The sequence below is a fragment of the Anser anser genome (genome assembly GCF_964211835.1).
Source record: "Anser anser genome assembly, chromosome: 1".
Taxonomy (NCBI): domain Eukaryota; kingdom Metazoa; phylum Chordata; class Aves; order Anseriformes; family Anatidae; genus Anser; species Anser anser.
The window spans coordinates 202,056,532-202,072,311 of NC_139720.1; the positions used below are offsets into that span (position 1 = coordinate 202,056,532).

The window sequence follows — 15,780 nt, forward strand, 5'->3', positions numbered from 1 at the left end:
ACTATGTTTTTTTTTGTTGTTATTGCCTGTTTTTTTTTCCTTTTCTTTTTTTTCTTTTTTTTTTTTTTTAAATAAAAACACTTCTGGCTTCCAAGCACATACATTTTGGCTTGATCTGAAGAGTTCTTCCAGTCCTGAGTTCTTCCAGTCCCAATCATTTTCTCTTTTTTTTTTTTTTTCCTCCTTTTTGTACTGCTTTTCACAAAACCATAGAAACACAGGGGGAGACGAGCAAGGAATGATTTAAAGTGCTAATTCCAGTTCTCAGGTCATGGACCTTCCTACCACATGGTCCCAGCAAAATACCATCTTACCATGTCTGTAGAAAACCTTCCCAGTTCCCCTATGGCAAACACAAGGCAACTACTCCTGAAAAGTTTATAGCCAAAAAAGTTTATAGCCCTCCACAGGGGAGCAGCTGGAGGTGCCATAGCTGGGGACCCAGTCCCAAAATGTCCCAATCAGCACCCAAAACGTCCCTATCAGCAGCCATGTTTCTGCAGTGCTTCCAGGGGTGTCAAGAAGAGCTCCAGCCATGCAGGGAATATTGTTGATAAACAGGAATTGCTCAGATGGCTCCGTTCAGCCTGCAAGAGGCTGTGTGGAGCCTACCATCAGGGTCAGTCAGTGTGTAGAGAGGAGGAAAGGAGAAGAGTGTCCACCCCTGGAGGATGGCTGTCCTTCACCCAGAGGACACCCAGCACCACCACCGTGTTTGTCCCCCTTTCACCAGGTCTGGGCCTGCATGAAGCCTTCCACCAACTTCCAGCTCCAGGCAGGATAGCAAAACCTTGTCTCGTACCTCAGAGAAACATCACTATTTTGTATTAATTTGTTGTAGCCTGTGTCCCCCAGGAGAACAGGGTGGGTGACAGGCAGCGGGCCTGGCTGGGTGTGCACCACCACCATGACTGCTGCCTGCCCTGGCCACGCACTCTCCCCACAGATTTTGGGGACGCAGGAGTGGCAAAGAAGGGGACTACACAGGACACAGCTCCCAACACCAGGTATCAGCCCTGCTCCCTAGAAGGTGGGGTTTCTCTTTGACCAAGTGCCACCTATCCTAAAGTACTGTGCCAACACCAAATTGCAGCAGAAAACACCAGAGGAAAGAATTCTGCAGTATCATAACCTGCAAATATTCAGGTTTCCTCACCCACGAGCGTCCATGTGGGCACCACAGGGAGGTGAGGAGGTCTGGAGCCTCCTGCCTTCTCACGAGGCCAGGCCCCACCAGTGACACAGCTCAAGGACGGCTCTGTCCCAGACAGAAAACCTCCAATTTGGTTTCAATTAAGAGAAACTATTTTGAAGACAACTCAGTCCCAGTTCCAGGCACTGCAATTTCCAGCTCCCCATTTTAGAAAGCTCCTTTCCAAATACCGCCGGTCCTTGGCCGCTGTACAAGCTGCACTCTTTTTAGGTTGTGGACGTTAATCAAACTGCTCCTTATTTTTAGATTTTCTTCATACGACTTTACGCCACAAACTCTATTAACGTTATGTCTTGGAACATCAAAGTTAATCACAGATCAATCAAACTGACAGAAAACGTTCCTCCTGCTTTGGGAAAACTGAACTCAGCTGGCTTTTTAATAGGAGAATCGGAGAGAAAATAATAATAATAATAATAATAAATCTAAAAAATACCCCACACACTATAAATCAACGGATCAGACAACCTGACTGTGAATGAAATTTCTCCAAGGAGGTGGGGAGGGAGCAGAGCAGCAGTTTTTCCCTGGAAGTGCCTCTGTGCACAGGTTTCCCTCAAGCAGGATTAAAGGAAACTGAAAATAAAAAAATGAAATAACTTCAGATCCCACCATTGCTGTTTACTGCGCTGAAGCCTGCTCTTGAAAACAGCCCCAGTCCTTCTCTGCAAAACCAAAAAGAAGTCACAGGTCAGCATCATGTCCTGTACAAGAGGCTGTGTTTTGCCCAAATTTCCTCACTGGCACTCAGAAGTGCTGCAGAACCTTCTGCAGTGGTTTTTGTTGGCACCTGGAGGCACAGGTAAACCACAAATCAGGAAAATCTACCACTGCATATATGAAAACTGATAGAAAGGCAAAAAAAAAAAAAAAATACCTCGTAAGTGCAAATTAAAGATTAAAGGTACTGCCAGCTAGTACCACAATTTCTGATTGGAAAATTCTGACCTGCTACTATTATTAGTGATACTTTTTAGATTATGTAAAAAGAAGGCTATTAAACACTTATTTTTTTTCCCAGGTCACTTACCCTCAGCACAAAAACAGAGCCAGCGACTCTCCTGAGTTCCCTGCAACAGCTCATACGATGCCACAGGCATCCGGAGTGAGACCTGAAGCTTTGCAGCACTCTCAGCTTCTATGGACATCAGCAGCTGTAGCATCAGAGGTATGCAGCGAGGTGTGAGCAACTACAGACTGTCTGCTCAGAACAAGCAGAACAAAGTTAGACCAGGAGTAATGAGACATCTCCCTCCCACACCCCTTTCAAACCAAAAAAAAAAAAAAAAAAAAAAAAAGGTAAGACGATGCTCTCACTGAATATTACAACACACCTTGATTTCTTTATATTCAGTGAGAATACTTCTGCTTTCTTTGCACCCATCCATTTAAGCCACCAACCATACCTGTGTTCTGCTACCATTTAAAAAAACAAACAAACAGGCCCCCCACATAAAACAGCAGATGAGGGAAAATGTAAAAGACATCATCTCAAGCCCTTGCTAAATTAATGCAGGCTAAAATTTCAACACAGAAAAAGGATACAAAAATTTGGCTATGCAAAGCTTCCTGTTTCGAATTCCATGCACCAGAACGTAATTGGGTTAGTCTTAAGATTGCAAAAATTTAAATGGCAACTTTGTGAAAAAGCTGAAAACTCTTGGAAAATTCTGTCAGCAGCAAAAGCAAGGTGACATTCTCCAACACTTCTCCAGCTTCATGTTTAAAATGAAAGGGATCATTCTCTAATTTCTCAGCATGAGCAACTTGATTAGGCAAACTGCAGTCCAGAAAAACACCTTCCTATTCAGAAGGTGTTACAACTTATCTTTGACTTATCCTCCAACCCGAGGAAATGAACCGAAAAGCACCAAGCAGGAAGCTGTACGTTCACATCGGAAGCTCTTGGCAAAACTCCAGGCGTTCAAGAGCTTCCCCTGGCACTGCATGGCCCATCCTTGACAGGTTAAAGGCAGGATCCTGCACACAAACCACTGTCACACCACTGAGCAATGCCACACACCTGAATCCCAGGCATCACACCTGCCTTCAGTTCGTATTTTCCACAAAGAAAACTCACTGTTGGCAGATACGGAACTTTTAGCATATATACAGATGGGAGGGAGAGAATTGAGGAAAAAAAAAAAAAGGAAAGAAAATGAAATCTAACTGAAGCTGGGCTTATGATTTAAAGACTAGAGGAAGCGAGTTTAATCTGTGAATGTTTTTTGCCCTGTTACCAGTCAAGAATTACTGGTTCTGCCGTGTCAAAGCACACAGGGCTTTTGTTATACTTTTCTGAAGTGTTATATTTACACATTGTGGCTATATTTTTTCTGGCTGCTGCTCAGATGCTTAAGGAATGATAAGGATTCTTTACCGCATTAAAGGGGTTTAAAATGCAATGCACAGCCAAGCAATTTGGGAAGCAATCGCTATGTTTCTAAAGTGAACTTTAATCTAGAAATGCTCATAAAAATCATATTATGGCATACGGAAACAATAATGTTAATTAAATAATTTGCATTTACATAGCAATCGGTCCCAAGGGCCAAGCATATAGTAGCACAATTCACATGAAGTACACCGTGTGCTCAGCAGCAACAGATCTTAAAGGTTTGACCTGAAGAAACCCAAGTGCAAGCAACGTCTCTTGTATTTTGCACCTCCTGTCCTCACGTCCGAAGGCAGCCACCAGTTTTTGGCTACTTCAGATTATCAAGCTGGGCTTTCACTCTTGGTGATTAGCTATGTAAGAAGCACCCACAGTTAGTTTATTTTATATTTTAGTAATCTGTACCCAAATGACAACAGGTCTTTGCATAGCAAGGACATGCTCCAACCCAGCACAAGCACCTTGCTCAAATCTCCGTGCCTGGCCCTCTTCAGGTATGTGCAGGTTGCTCCTCCCAAGGTAACAGAAGCACGCGGACTGTCCATCCTTGAGCCTCTTTTCACTTGTTCAACTCAAGCAAAGATAACTGTGGAGATATTTAACACCCACAAGCCAGCTCTAATTCAATATTCTCAGTCAGACAGGATTTGTACACGACAGAAATAGAACTAACCGCATTACAAGAGGAATGAACTCTTTCCAAGACACTGCCCATTTTAAGAGCAGTGCCAAACTCCTTATATTTATGTAGGTCTCTTAACGATTTAGTAAAGAATTAGTAGTGGCAAGAACCAGAAACACTAAAAGCACACTATTGTTTTTAAATGAGGACACTGTCAAGATAAATATATATATGTACACACATATACATAAAATGTAGACAACCCCATCTTCATTTGTGTTTTTTTGTTAGATTTTCTGCCCCATTTATTAGCTCTGTTGGGAAAGCAGCACTAGCTAATTTCAGTATTTGTTCTCAGCCAATTTGACTTTTTGGCTTCCTTCCTATGCCCTAACAGAGTTGCTCTGTTTCCAAAGAAGGGAAAACAACCATTGCATTACTGGAGATCGGATAGTCTTCCCAAATCTGCTCAGGCTCTGTGGGAGAAAAGCATCCCGCCAGCAGCAGGCACTGCCACCTGCAATGCCACCTCCAGCAGGGACAAGAGCCGGCGATGCTATGGGACAGCTTGCTGAAGAGCTGGAGCTGCTGGATGAGTGAAATACCCCAAACACCGGATGGAGAAAAGGCAAGTTGTAAGCAAACCTGAGACGTGGTGCTCAGCAGGGACAACAGCCAGGTGTTGAGAAACATCTACATAGAATGGTGATTACCTTCACACACCTGTCCCAGTCTGCCCCTAGGATTTGGATTTGGAGCTGCTCATTTAAGGTTTTTTGCTGCAAGTTGAAGCAGTGAAGGTTTTGGAAGCTGAAAGCTTAAAAAGAAAGTGATGTGCAAGACTAGAAGGCCTCTTGGTAAGTCAGAAGGACTGAGAAGTGGAAGTACCAATGCTACATTTCAAGAGAGACCTCAGTTCTTGGAGATGATTCTGCACCATGAGATGGCAATGCTTGTTCCCACAGAGGCTGGAGCCCTGAGGCTTTGCTTGGGGAACATCTCCAGCCCTCGCCTTCTTCTGGCCACTACACAAAGTGCACACCATACACACAAAGGGGCAAAATGAACCCCCTGCAGACTTTTCTCTTAAATGGGCACTTTATGTTGCATGAAGCTGAAAGACTTCAACTAGTTTCACGCAGATGCAGCTTCGATCTAAGCACCCAGTACAACCCCGTTAAATCAAAAGGATGTTTTTAACCAACTCAGGTCTTCCTAAGCCTGGAGATCCCAGTCCTTTTGTACAACACCCGTTTATCAGACCTATATTGCTTCTCTGTTTCTGGAAAAAAAAAAAAAAGCCCCCAAAACCCAAAAACAAAATAAAGGATAAAGAACTAATAAAAGGTAGGCCTAATCTAAGTCCCACTACTTTCAAAGGGATTTGCATATGGCCCAGTGCTGCCATAGTTCTTTTCACATCTGTGGGGCATTAAAGGAAATAACCAAATTTTGAAATTAAAGTTGGGTGTCCCTCGTGGCAGTGCAGAGGAACTAAGCCTTTTTCCTTGCCCCTTCATTTTCTTTTCATCTTCAATTTTGTTTGCCACTGCTACCTTAATATACAGGAGTTAATTTCTTTCCTGACTCGAGGTATCACTAGGGGAATATTGTGTGTTACTGTGGCGGCTGGAAGTCATTACATCTATATAAAAATTAACCTGTGGAAGTACTCTAATCTTTTTTTTTTTTTTATTTATACAAAAGCACCTGCCTTATTAATACTGCAGTTGAAGCAATTGCTAATGCAAATAACTGAAACCTTAACTACATTAAATATGCAAATACAAATCTCTAAGCATTTCCCTCAATCTGTGTAAAAAAGATCTTAGTCCTTGAGATGCAGAAATACAAGGTATCCTAAAGCAATGCAGCGTGCACCAAGCAGAGATTGGTTTTCCATCCCACCCACCTTCACAATAAACCTTTTGTACAAAATCAACCCTCCTATTTAAGCCAAACTCACAAGCAAAAAGGGATACTAATATTTATATTTCGGAAACAGATATGAGAGTAAGCCCTTAAGGAAATACGTTAAATGGACTGAAAAAGAGGAAATGATAGACAGAAAACAATTGAAGTTGTTGAACACACTGAATATAGTGCTTATACAAATTCAGACATTCAAACCATTAATCCTTAAACTCCTCGTTTCTGAAATAATCTCTTCCATGCTGAAATACACACCAGGTCTAAACTTGGGAGGGAAGCCACCACACCCCCAAAGCTAGCTAATCGGGCTATTTTTATGTGTAACACTTCTGGAAGAAGTGTTCTGAGTATGCCTATACCATTTTCCTAGATGTTTAGTGCACACAAGCAGCAGGGAAAATTAGCCTGTGCTGAGCTCCACGCTGCCATCGCTAGATTGCAGCTGGAACCTGACGCATCATTCAAGGCAAGATGAGGTGTCTGCATACTGTGGTGTATTTTCAGGACTACCATAGTCATACCTACAATAGGTCACCCAGTAAAGGAACAAAACTTTCGGGCTTATGCTCATCCCAGAACTGTGTAAAAATCTATTCAGCCATTGTCCATTCAAAACCGTCTCATCCATTCTAGGGACACAAAAAGCACACTTTTTAAGATTCAACACCCACAAGAGGCCTTATCAAGAAGGCTGGCAAGAAGTGATGATGTGCATTTACACCTCCCCCGACACCAAAAAATATACATGATGCCAGAGCATGGACAGCATAAAGGTAACAGAAGAAACCCTTGAAATGCTGAAAACAGAACAAGTTTTGTATGTTATCAAATGATGCCATCCCTAAGGACTACAGCAAAATTCTCAACCTATGGCAGACTGTTTCTGCTGTTTCCCAAAAAGGTATGTTCGAACCAGTGCCAAGAAATCAAAGAGCTTTTAATCAGAGAGAGATAAATCTCACTTAAAATTAACTCCTCCGAAGCCTGGTCCTGAGGAAGTCTCCCACCCTTGCCAGTGGAAAGCAACCAGAACCTTAGCAAGGCAACGTGCTCCATCCTGAAAGAGGTGCCTCAAAAGATGGGACAAGCCACTGCTGGGTACCAACCTTCTCTCTCCACACACGCAACATGCCTGTCTCCCTCCTAGCTCGTAACTTGTGATGTTCAGCATGAAGAACTTGGCCTGGTGGACATCCCACTTCCTCCAGCAGCACTGCATGATGGCAACGCTCTCCATAGGGCTTGTATCGACTCAGGGTAGAAAAAGGAAGCCTTGAGGGGCAGCTAAATGTTGTCCAAAAAGTGGACGTCATTAAAAGCATAGCTGTGCAAAAATGTGAGGTAAGCAAAGGTGGGCAATTACAGTGTTTCTGACAGCTTTTGTGTATTTTGCTACGCTGAGATTAAAGGGCAGGTCACTCCGCTGCCAGCACTCAGAGAGGGACGTGTATTTCCCGAGGCACTTACACAGAGCCTGCTACAGCTGGGAATGTAACGCACTACCAGTCACCACCTTGCTTTACCCTCTGACAACCCGAGAAGTTACCTGACACTCACAAACAGCAACATTTGGCAGCCCGGCGCTCCCTTCTCCTGCAGCCCTCCTTCACCACTCGCCGCCACACTTGTACTCTTCTCCGGCTGGAAAATCCTCTGCCCAGGGAACACATCCCTGCCCTTCGAGCACAATATGAATAATGCAGCATCTAATGGTGCACTGGCACAAATCTAAGTGCAACCCAAAGGGCAACACTAGGCCTGGAGGGAGATAGGAGACAGCATCCCCAGCCTGCAGGGCAGGAGGCAGCTCTTCATCAAGAGCCAAGCAGAGCTGCCCCTGCAGAGGGACAGGGTGTTTTGGCCAGCACTACAAGCCGTGCTTCAGACCTGGTCCCTTTCCCCCTGGTTTGGCCTTCGGGTAAAAGGGACATTGCAGCAGCCTGCCGCCTGCCATCGCAAGCCATACACCAAGTCCCAACGTGTTGTCTGAAATGTATCCTTGCTGTTCTCCTCTAACGCAATAGCCTTGTTATTGTTATCATCTGTAAATGAAAACTATCAAGCGGCAGTTTGATACTATAGATTTTTTTATTATTATTTCACAGGACCAAGATTTTACATACTCTGTTTCAGCCAAAGCTCTGACTCATCCCCTGTCCCAAGCATTTGTGCTGCAGCGGATGAGAAATCAAACACTGCAGCACCTAAGCACCTTGAGGTTAGAGCCTGAACTTGAACCTGGCTGCTTTCTTCTCCTAAAGCTGTTTCCAAAGCAGCTTAACAAATGAGAACTTTTTAATGTATTTAATTTTTGCATCCTTCTCAACCCTACCTCCCTTCAAAAATGCGATCCTTTACAAAAACCTCTAGGGATCCCATCTTTTGATTTATTGGAATAATATTGTAGTGCAGAAGTACAGTGTCAGAGTTTGGGGATATGAAAAATGATACAACTTCTGTTCCACTGACTCTCCCTTTCCTGTAATAAACTACTACTGCACTACCCAAGGATAATAAGACAATTTTTCTCCTGCTACTCTAACTGTTTAGCATCCACCCACAAGAACTGAACTAGATACCTCTTTTTGCTACTGTTGTTTGACATCTTTCACACTGCCACAAAATCTGATGAATTTCAAAGCATTTTAATGAGATTTAGGTTTCAGCATTCAAGGTGCTATGAGCACAGTTTTGATCATCACTTAAACCATTTTTTATAAGATTGGGTCCAGTCATCGTATTCATTACAGTCAAACTACATCAGCAAGCTTGCTACTAGTTGGACCCAGCAAAGAGGTGAAAATGAAGTGAAGCAAGGACTACCATGAATGGGTGAGAAGACAGCTCTGGTTTATGACCTGACAATACTAGGTTTTCTTAGGGATGATGTTTAACCAAGAAACAGTTTATTAATTCAAAACCCTAATTTCAAAGAAATTCAATTTCCTTAGAACTATGCTGCAACTTGTGGTTCTTTATCACTGCAGAATAGGAGGACACCAGATTTCACATAACCTATCTAACATACTCAACCAGTAAATGTACTCTAGATTGTGGCATGTATTTTAGGAAATCCTACTTTGACAGCCCACCTGTGATAAAATCTCCATCTTTTCCACTCCCAATCTACAGATATCTAATACTGGGGTTCACAATGAAGATAGCCTGCTCAGTATATAGAAAATGGGAACCCTTGTTCAGATGCAAAATCTGCAAAGCTAGAATCTTTCCATCGCATTCCCTGCTGGACTTACAGACTGCTTGTCTGGTAACAACTGGTTCTTGTGTGTCCACACACCTGGGCAGCTGGACTGGCTTTGGTTGGGAATGAGCGTTTGATTCCACTGAAAAGAGAATCACTCCCTTTCTCCCAGAAAAAGCAAGCCAGGAATTTGCCCAGCTCAGAGAAGGGTCCAACAGAACAAGAGACACGATGTGCACATGCTGGGCTGAACCTACCTCTGAAGGCCTAAAGGCATAAGAAAATTAAGCAAACCAAAGCAGGTCAAAATTTGAGCCCGTAGTCCAGTGAGATGTACAGCATGCAGGATGCGCCAACTTCCTTCCTCTCTCTAAAAATGACCTGCCAGTCTGATAAAAGCAGCAGCATTTGCATTCACACCTCTACATTTTTCGATGTAAAAGGTTACAAAATAGAAAAAAAAAAACACATAAAAGAATACATAGCAGACTGCCCTTCTTTTTTCCAAATTCCACAGAGTTACAGAGTTACCTCGGGGCTGTGGAGACAGGGGTCAGTGCAGCCAGAGCCCCCAGTTTAGGGCTTCCTGGCCCATGTCTTACACGTGAGATCCTCTGATGCTCTTTCTGGATGCCAGAGAAAGCAAACCAAAGCAATTCCTGTGCCGCGAGCGAAGGGGCACCGTGCTGCTTGCAGGTGCAGCGTGTTCTGTGCTGCTGCCCAAAGGCCAGGGATACTCAGCTCTGTTCCCCTGCAGACACGTGATGCTTTTGTTGTGTTGGCACTGAAGTTTCGCAGAGGAACCAACTGGAAAGCAGTGATGGCTCAAAAATTAGAGACCTCACAGTCTACCTTTAATACCTAATCCCACAGACCCTATCAACACAAAATTACTGCTGGCTTTGACAAGTCATGCGTAAAATGCATGCTGCTGGTGGGAACAGAAAGCACCGAGTGCAGGGCAGAGATCTTGGGCGATTGTCATCCAGGGGGTTTATGCTCTTCCCTTTTGTTGGGTGATTTCAGCTCCAAACATCACTTCTGTGGGGAAAGGTCATTGCCAAGCGGTAGCTAAGCAACAGCCAAAGGGCTGTGGCAGTCAGGAAAAGCCACGGTGTTTTGTTTTGTCTAACTTTTTAAAAAGTGACGGCCAGTCCCCAGAACAGCCAGTGAAGCCCCCCACAGGAAGCCACTTAAGGTGATTTCTTTCTATTTCTTAAGTAGTTTGCATATTTGAGCTGAACGAAGCTAGGAGCTAATCCGGAAAAATACTGTATAAACACAGAAGAGCTACTTGAATTTCCCCTGGTCGTGTTTTACATTACAGCAGAAACTCCCGCTTGCAAAAGACAATGCTGGGAGGCCGGGGCTGCTGCTGGGAGGACAGCTCGCCCTGTGCTCCCCTCCCTGCTGCTCTGCAGCCCCCCTCTTATCCGGACAGGGCAGTGGAAATCGCAGTCTGTCTGCATCTCACACCGTGCTGGGGGTGCTCAGCAGCACCAGACCCGAGCCCTTCTGTCTCCCAGAGGGCAGGCTGGCTGGAGATCGTCCACCCTGCTCACCTCGTGGTGCACGAACGCAGACCTCAGTCACGGCTGCTCATTCAGGGAATCCAAGGGCTCCCCAATATTCCTCTGATTACCTGGGTAACAGCTGGATGAATCCAGGCTTTGAGAGGCTTCGGACATGTAGAAGCCTCAAGGTGTACAATGAGTGCAGGCAACCCTGCCATGCGCTTTCTTAATCATTTTCATTCTTTTTTTCTCCCTTTCAATGAACACCTCAAACTTTATTGCTAGAGGGTTGGGTTCCCGCTTTGTTTGCTTTTATCCCAGCCCTTAGATTGCTGGCTACAACAGCTTTAAGCGGAGAAAACGGAGGCCTACGTCCACACAACGTGCAAAACACTGCTGAAACGCAGGTGCTGCTCTGCTGTCAGTGCCCCTAGGGCCAGAAGGCCTTAAATCTGTGTCCTGAAGTGCTTCCTGTAATTCAAGCTACACATTGAGCACACACTTGAGCTGCAATAAAAATAAAATAATAGAAAAAATTAAGCACTCTTGCACTTCATCTGTGCTTTGACTCACCTACCTGAGGCATTTACTCTTGGGCACAGGACAGTCTTTACAGTCTGCATAATGCTTGGTGCCCAGTCACACCAGGAACCTCAGGTCCTTATAAAAATATTAATAATAAGAGCAGGGAAGTCAACAAAACCTTCCAGCATCTCATTCCCAGTCAGCTCCCATAAGGAAAGGGATGAGCAATGCACCCAGCCTGGTTAAAGCCTTGGTGCTTTCAGCTCTCAGCACAGCCCTATCAACACACAAACAAACGCAAGCAGGGCGACCTATTTTCATCCATCTGTACTCCTCCCTTTTCACAGAGTACAGTGCCATTGTGGATCCGCCACTGAATTTCAGCTTCCTAACGATGATGAGAGGAACTGCGAGCTGCCACACGCTGTGCGACTAATGGTGCAGCCCACCCCATGCCCTCAGCATTGCTGTGTTCCCCTCCATCCCATCCAGATCTGCCTTTACAACTATCCCTGAAGTTTCTTCACATCCCCTCTGCCTCTGAAGATCTTTACACCGCTGTCTCCCTGCTTTCTGGCATGGAGATGAATGCACCATTAATGCCACAGCCAGGCAAAGCACCGCGGCCCAGCTGCAGCCACTGGTTTGTGCTGCTGGCAGCAGAAACCCTAGAGCCAGACATAAGCTCAGATATAAATAACTATTTGAGCAATTTAATTTAAATAGGAAAGGCTGGTGCTTGAAATGACAGAACAGCCTTGAAATGGTTTGATGGGTGCCTAAGTGTGGATTTGGAAGCCTAATTTTAAGCACCTGAGCTTCATAAAGTTGGCTGGGAGACCACATAGGTGTCCCAATATCAGCCGTGCAGCATCTGCAGCTCACACCAGACAGCCAAGCTTCCTGCAGGCACAAACCTGCTCTGCACCTGGAGGCTGGTCCTGCAGGGTATGTCTGCCCAGGGGCAACCCTGCCGGCTGTCCCCACGGTGCCTCCAAGCAGAACACCTCCAGGCAGTTATCAGGCAGTGCTATCCCATCACGGCATCCTCCAGTCGCCTCCGAAGGGGCTGAGCTCAGCCCATTTGCACAGACGTGTCCCTGCTGCAACCGGGGCTGGCAGCTTACACATAGCAAAAAGCCTCAGGTTTGTCTGGGCAGGTTCAAGCTCTGGCACAGGCTCGCAGAGACCGGACCATTTCCAATCCTAAATCCTGTTCATCTGTGGGATGGATGAGCTGGCTGGGCAGCCTTTCCTGAGGGCTGATGACAGCATCTCCTCTTTACTACCATTTCTCACTTATCCTTGCAGACCTAGGGAAACCTTCAAGTCTATAACAGTAGAAAAGAAAAAATCCTAACTTTAACTGTCATCTTCAAATGGGGGTCTATTATGCTAACTGTAAGGCAATCGTCACCCAGTGCCTCCGTATAATATTAAATGAAAGGCTAATAAGGACAGAAGCCACCCCAGTGTTACAAGAACAGATTGATCCCCAGTTGATTTTCTTCCTCATCCTATGAGAAGAGAATAAGAAACAGTCCTAACCCCCACCAAACATTGCATCTAAACACTGGTCCAGATGCACTGAAGCATCTTTTAATGTTTTGTAGTTTGATACCTACTGGGACTAGCAGAGCTCCCTGGAGCACTCCTGCTTTTTTTTTTTCTGCAAAGGAGCTTGTTGTGCAATACCACATTGGTATTGCACAGTCCCCTTCCTAAAAAACATTATGCTATTAACCTAATTAGCTGATTAATCTTTTCAGCTCCACTTAGCATTAAATAACCACCTGGCTGCAGAATGCTTTCTCCTGAAACAAAGTGCACCCCAAGTGTTTATCTAGCACTTTAGCGCAAGGGATACCACCAGCAGTCCAACTGGTTGTCAAGACAGAAAGCAAAAAATACTGCTGAGCACACCAGGGACAAGCAGGTAGTGAGAAATACATCACAACAGAAAAACATGAAATGCATCCCTTAAAAAATACCCCCTCCTTAGGATGAGACAATTACCATTTTCTAACTACAAAGTAACTTTAAAGGAATACATTGAAAATCCACACCTAAGATTGATTTGTGGAAGTGTCTCACAGAATTTCAGGCCAAGAGCACACTGCTTGACTCATCAGTTCAGTTCTCCTGTACAGGTCATGGATTTCCCCAAATAACTCCTGGATGCAGCCTACCATTTCTAACTGAGCCTCAGCACCTCTTCCAGGGAAACACCCAATTGTGAAGGCAGGCAACAGCCACACATCATGCTTCTGGGTGAGTTCTTCCCAACAGGCAATTACCCCCACTGTGAAAAGAAAAACTCAAGTGTGTCTCCTTTCTTTCAGTTCTGCTTTCCATAACAGCAGGGCTCGTAACACCTCCACCTGATAAACTGATGCACCACCTCATCTTGGTAATCTTCTCCCTGTGGAGGTATAGACAGACTATGAACAAATACCTTTTTCATTATTACTTTCACTCCCGTTCCATCTGCTAGCGGGCTGCAGGGCTTTTTTGGTTTCTCTGAAAAACAACGCCTACTTTCCGGCTTGCAAAATTACAGGGTTTGGTCATCAGGTGAAATTTCCTTAAGCTCCCAATTTTCATTCGCATTGCCTCCTCCAACGCTTTTGTTTTGAAATCACTTGCTCATATAGGGTGTAAATGATATGAGATGCCAAGACCCTCTTCCCATTTTCCAGACGTCTGGAACATGCACAATGATCCAAAAAATACAGAGCAATACACAAACAAGTGAGCAATGCCTGTTACTCATCTCTAATAAAATGCTGGTTTCTTGTGTATCTTAAGAGAAGTGAAACCTCTGTTACCTTCACTGAAAGATTTGCCTGAACCAATACGTAGGGAAGAGTCCTGCTGCAATGTTTTAAAACTTACCGTCGAGTTGTAAAAAATAAATAAAATAAGCCACCAAAAAAAAAGATTAAAAAAAAGAGAGAGAGAGAGAGAGAGAGAGAGAGAGAGAGAGAAACCATTCACGTCCACTTTGCAAAGTTCATTAAGAAATGACAGCTCAAGGTAATTACTGCAGGTAGTACACTACCAGTGCAGCAGCACTTTCTTCTGTTCTCCACTCCTGGGCAATGCTGCAATGTAATCCAAATGGCTCTCGTAACTTTAAAACAACCTCACTTTCCACTTTTAAAGGGCTCTTAATAAAAAACTCAGTATTTCAGACAGGAAAGCTCATCTTGTATTCCCTTTCACTTCAACCAAGCATCAAGGAACAAGATGAAGTGGACGTTAAGTACCCTGCCTCCACGACAGACATCACACAACACCCAGAGCACTCGCACGCCTCTCCCCTTGCACTGAGAATACAACATCATCAATTACCAACATTATATTTAGCTTATGCAACTAGCTCAGCTGCACGCATTGGCCAGTAATGAGATCTTCGGAGCAGAATTTCCCCCTGTCACTCATATAAGGAGGAAAAAAAATCAAATTAATTTTATTATTGTAAGTAAAAGTAACGCAGGCCAGAACAGAGGAAAAAAAGAAGAAAAAAAAAAAGTGATATTCTAGCAAAGATCTACCTCCCCATTGCCAGCACTTCGAGCAAAACAAATAAATATACAAAAAAAAAATCACATTCTCCATCTTGTCTGCCACTTTTGTTGTTGTTGTTAAGTTTTAGCAAAATCCCTTCAGGCACATTAGAGTGCTGCAAGGGCATAATTAAACCCTCAATGACCCTGAAGGATATTACCTTTCACAACAGGAACGGGAAAGAAAGTCCTCTCCTTCTCTGAGGACCAGATCTGCTAAGTGTAACACTTATCAGCCCCTGACTTAAGCCTGCATCACGTATGTGTAAGTAACAGTGATTAATACTAAACATATGAGATGTAACAGAAACCTTCATATCCCTGCAACACTGGGGTACCAGTGATCCCAAAAGGATCACCAAGCTATGCTACCATGCATACACCTCTCCCATATTCCCTGCAGAAACTTCCCTAGGCTGGCAGGAGCTCTCTCTCCCCTATATGAGAGAATGCCCTACGCGTCTCCAAACCAGTGAACAGCTCAAGGACAAAATCACAATCTCAGTGCGATATTGGTCTGCGTACTTAGCACACAGCTAGACAAGCACACAGTGCAGTGGGCGAGCAGCTGCCTGACAAGTCGGGCTCAAAGGGTTATGGTAAGTGGGGTTACATCAGGATGGCAGTCAGTCACTAGTGGGTTCCCCAGGGCTCCATTTAGGGACAGTTCTCTTCAATGTTTTCATAAACGGTATGGACGCAGGACTCGTGTGCTAAGTATTTTTTGTCAACAATAAATCAGTAGGAGCTGTCAACTCCCTAGAGGGTAGAGAGGCCTTGCAGAGAGATCTTGACAAATTAAAGGGCT

The 15,780-nt window shown here is 44.4% G+C and overlaps 1 protein-coding gene across 8 annotated transcripts in view; it reads right to left on the reverse strand.

Moving 5' to 3' along the window:
- FAT3 (FAT atypical cadherin 3) overlaps positions 1–15,780 on the reverse strand; it is a 419,605-nt gene that overhangs the window by 376,610 nt on the left and 27,215 nt on the right. For 2 of the 8 annotated variants that reach the window (XM_083840073.1, XM_083840066.1), the window contains one exon: positions 2,244–2,414. The exons of the other annotated variants lie outside the window; for them this stretch is intronic. The gene's annotated coding sequence lies outside the window, so the exon portion shown is untranslated. Of the gene's footprint in view, positions 1–2,243; positions 2,415–15,780 lie in introns of those variants that run through there. 8 annotated transcript variants of the gene reach the window in all.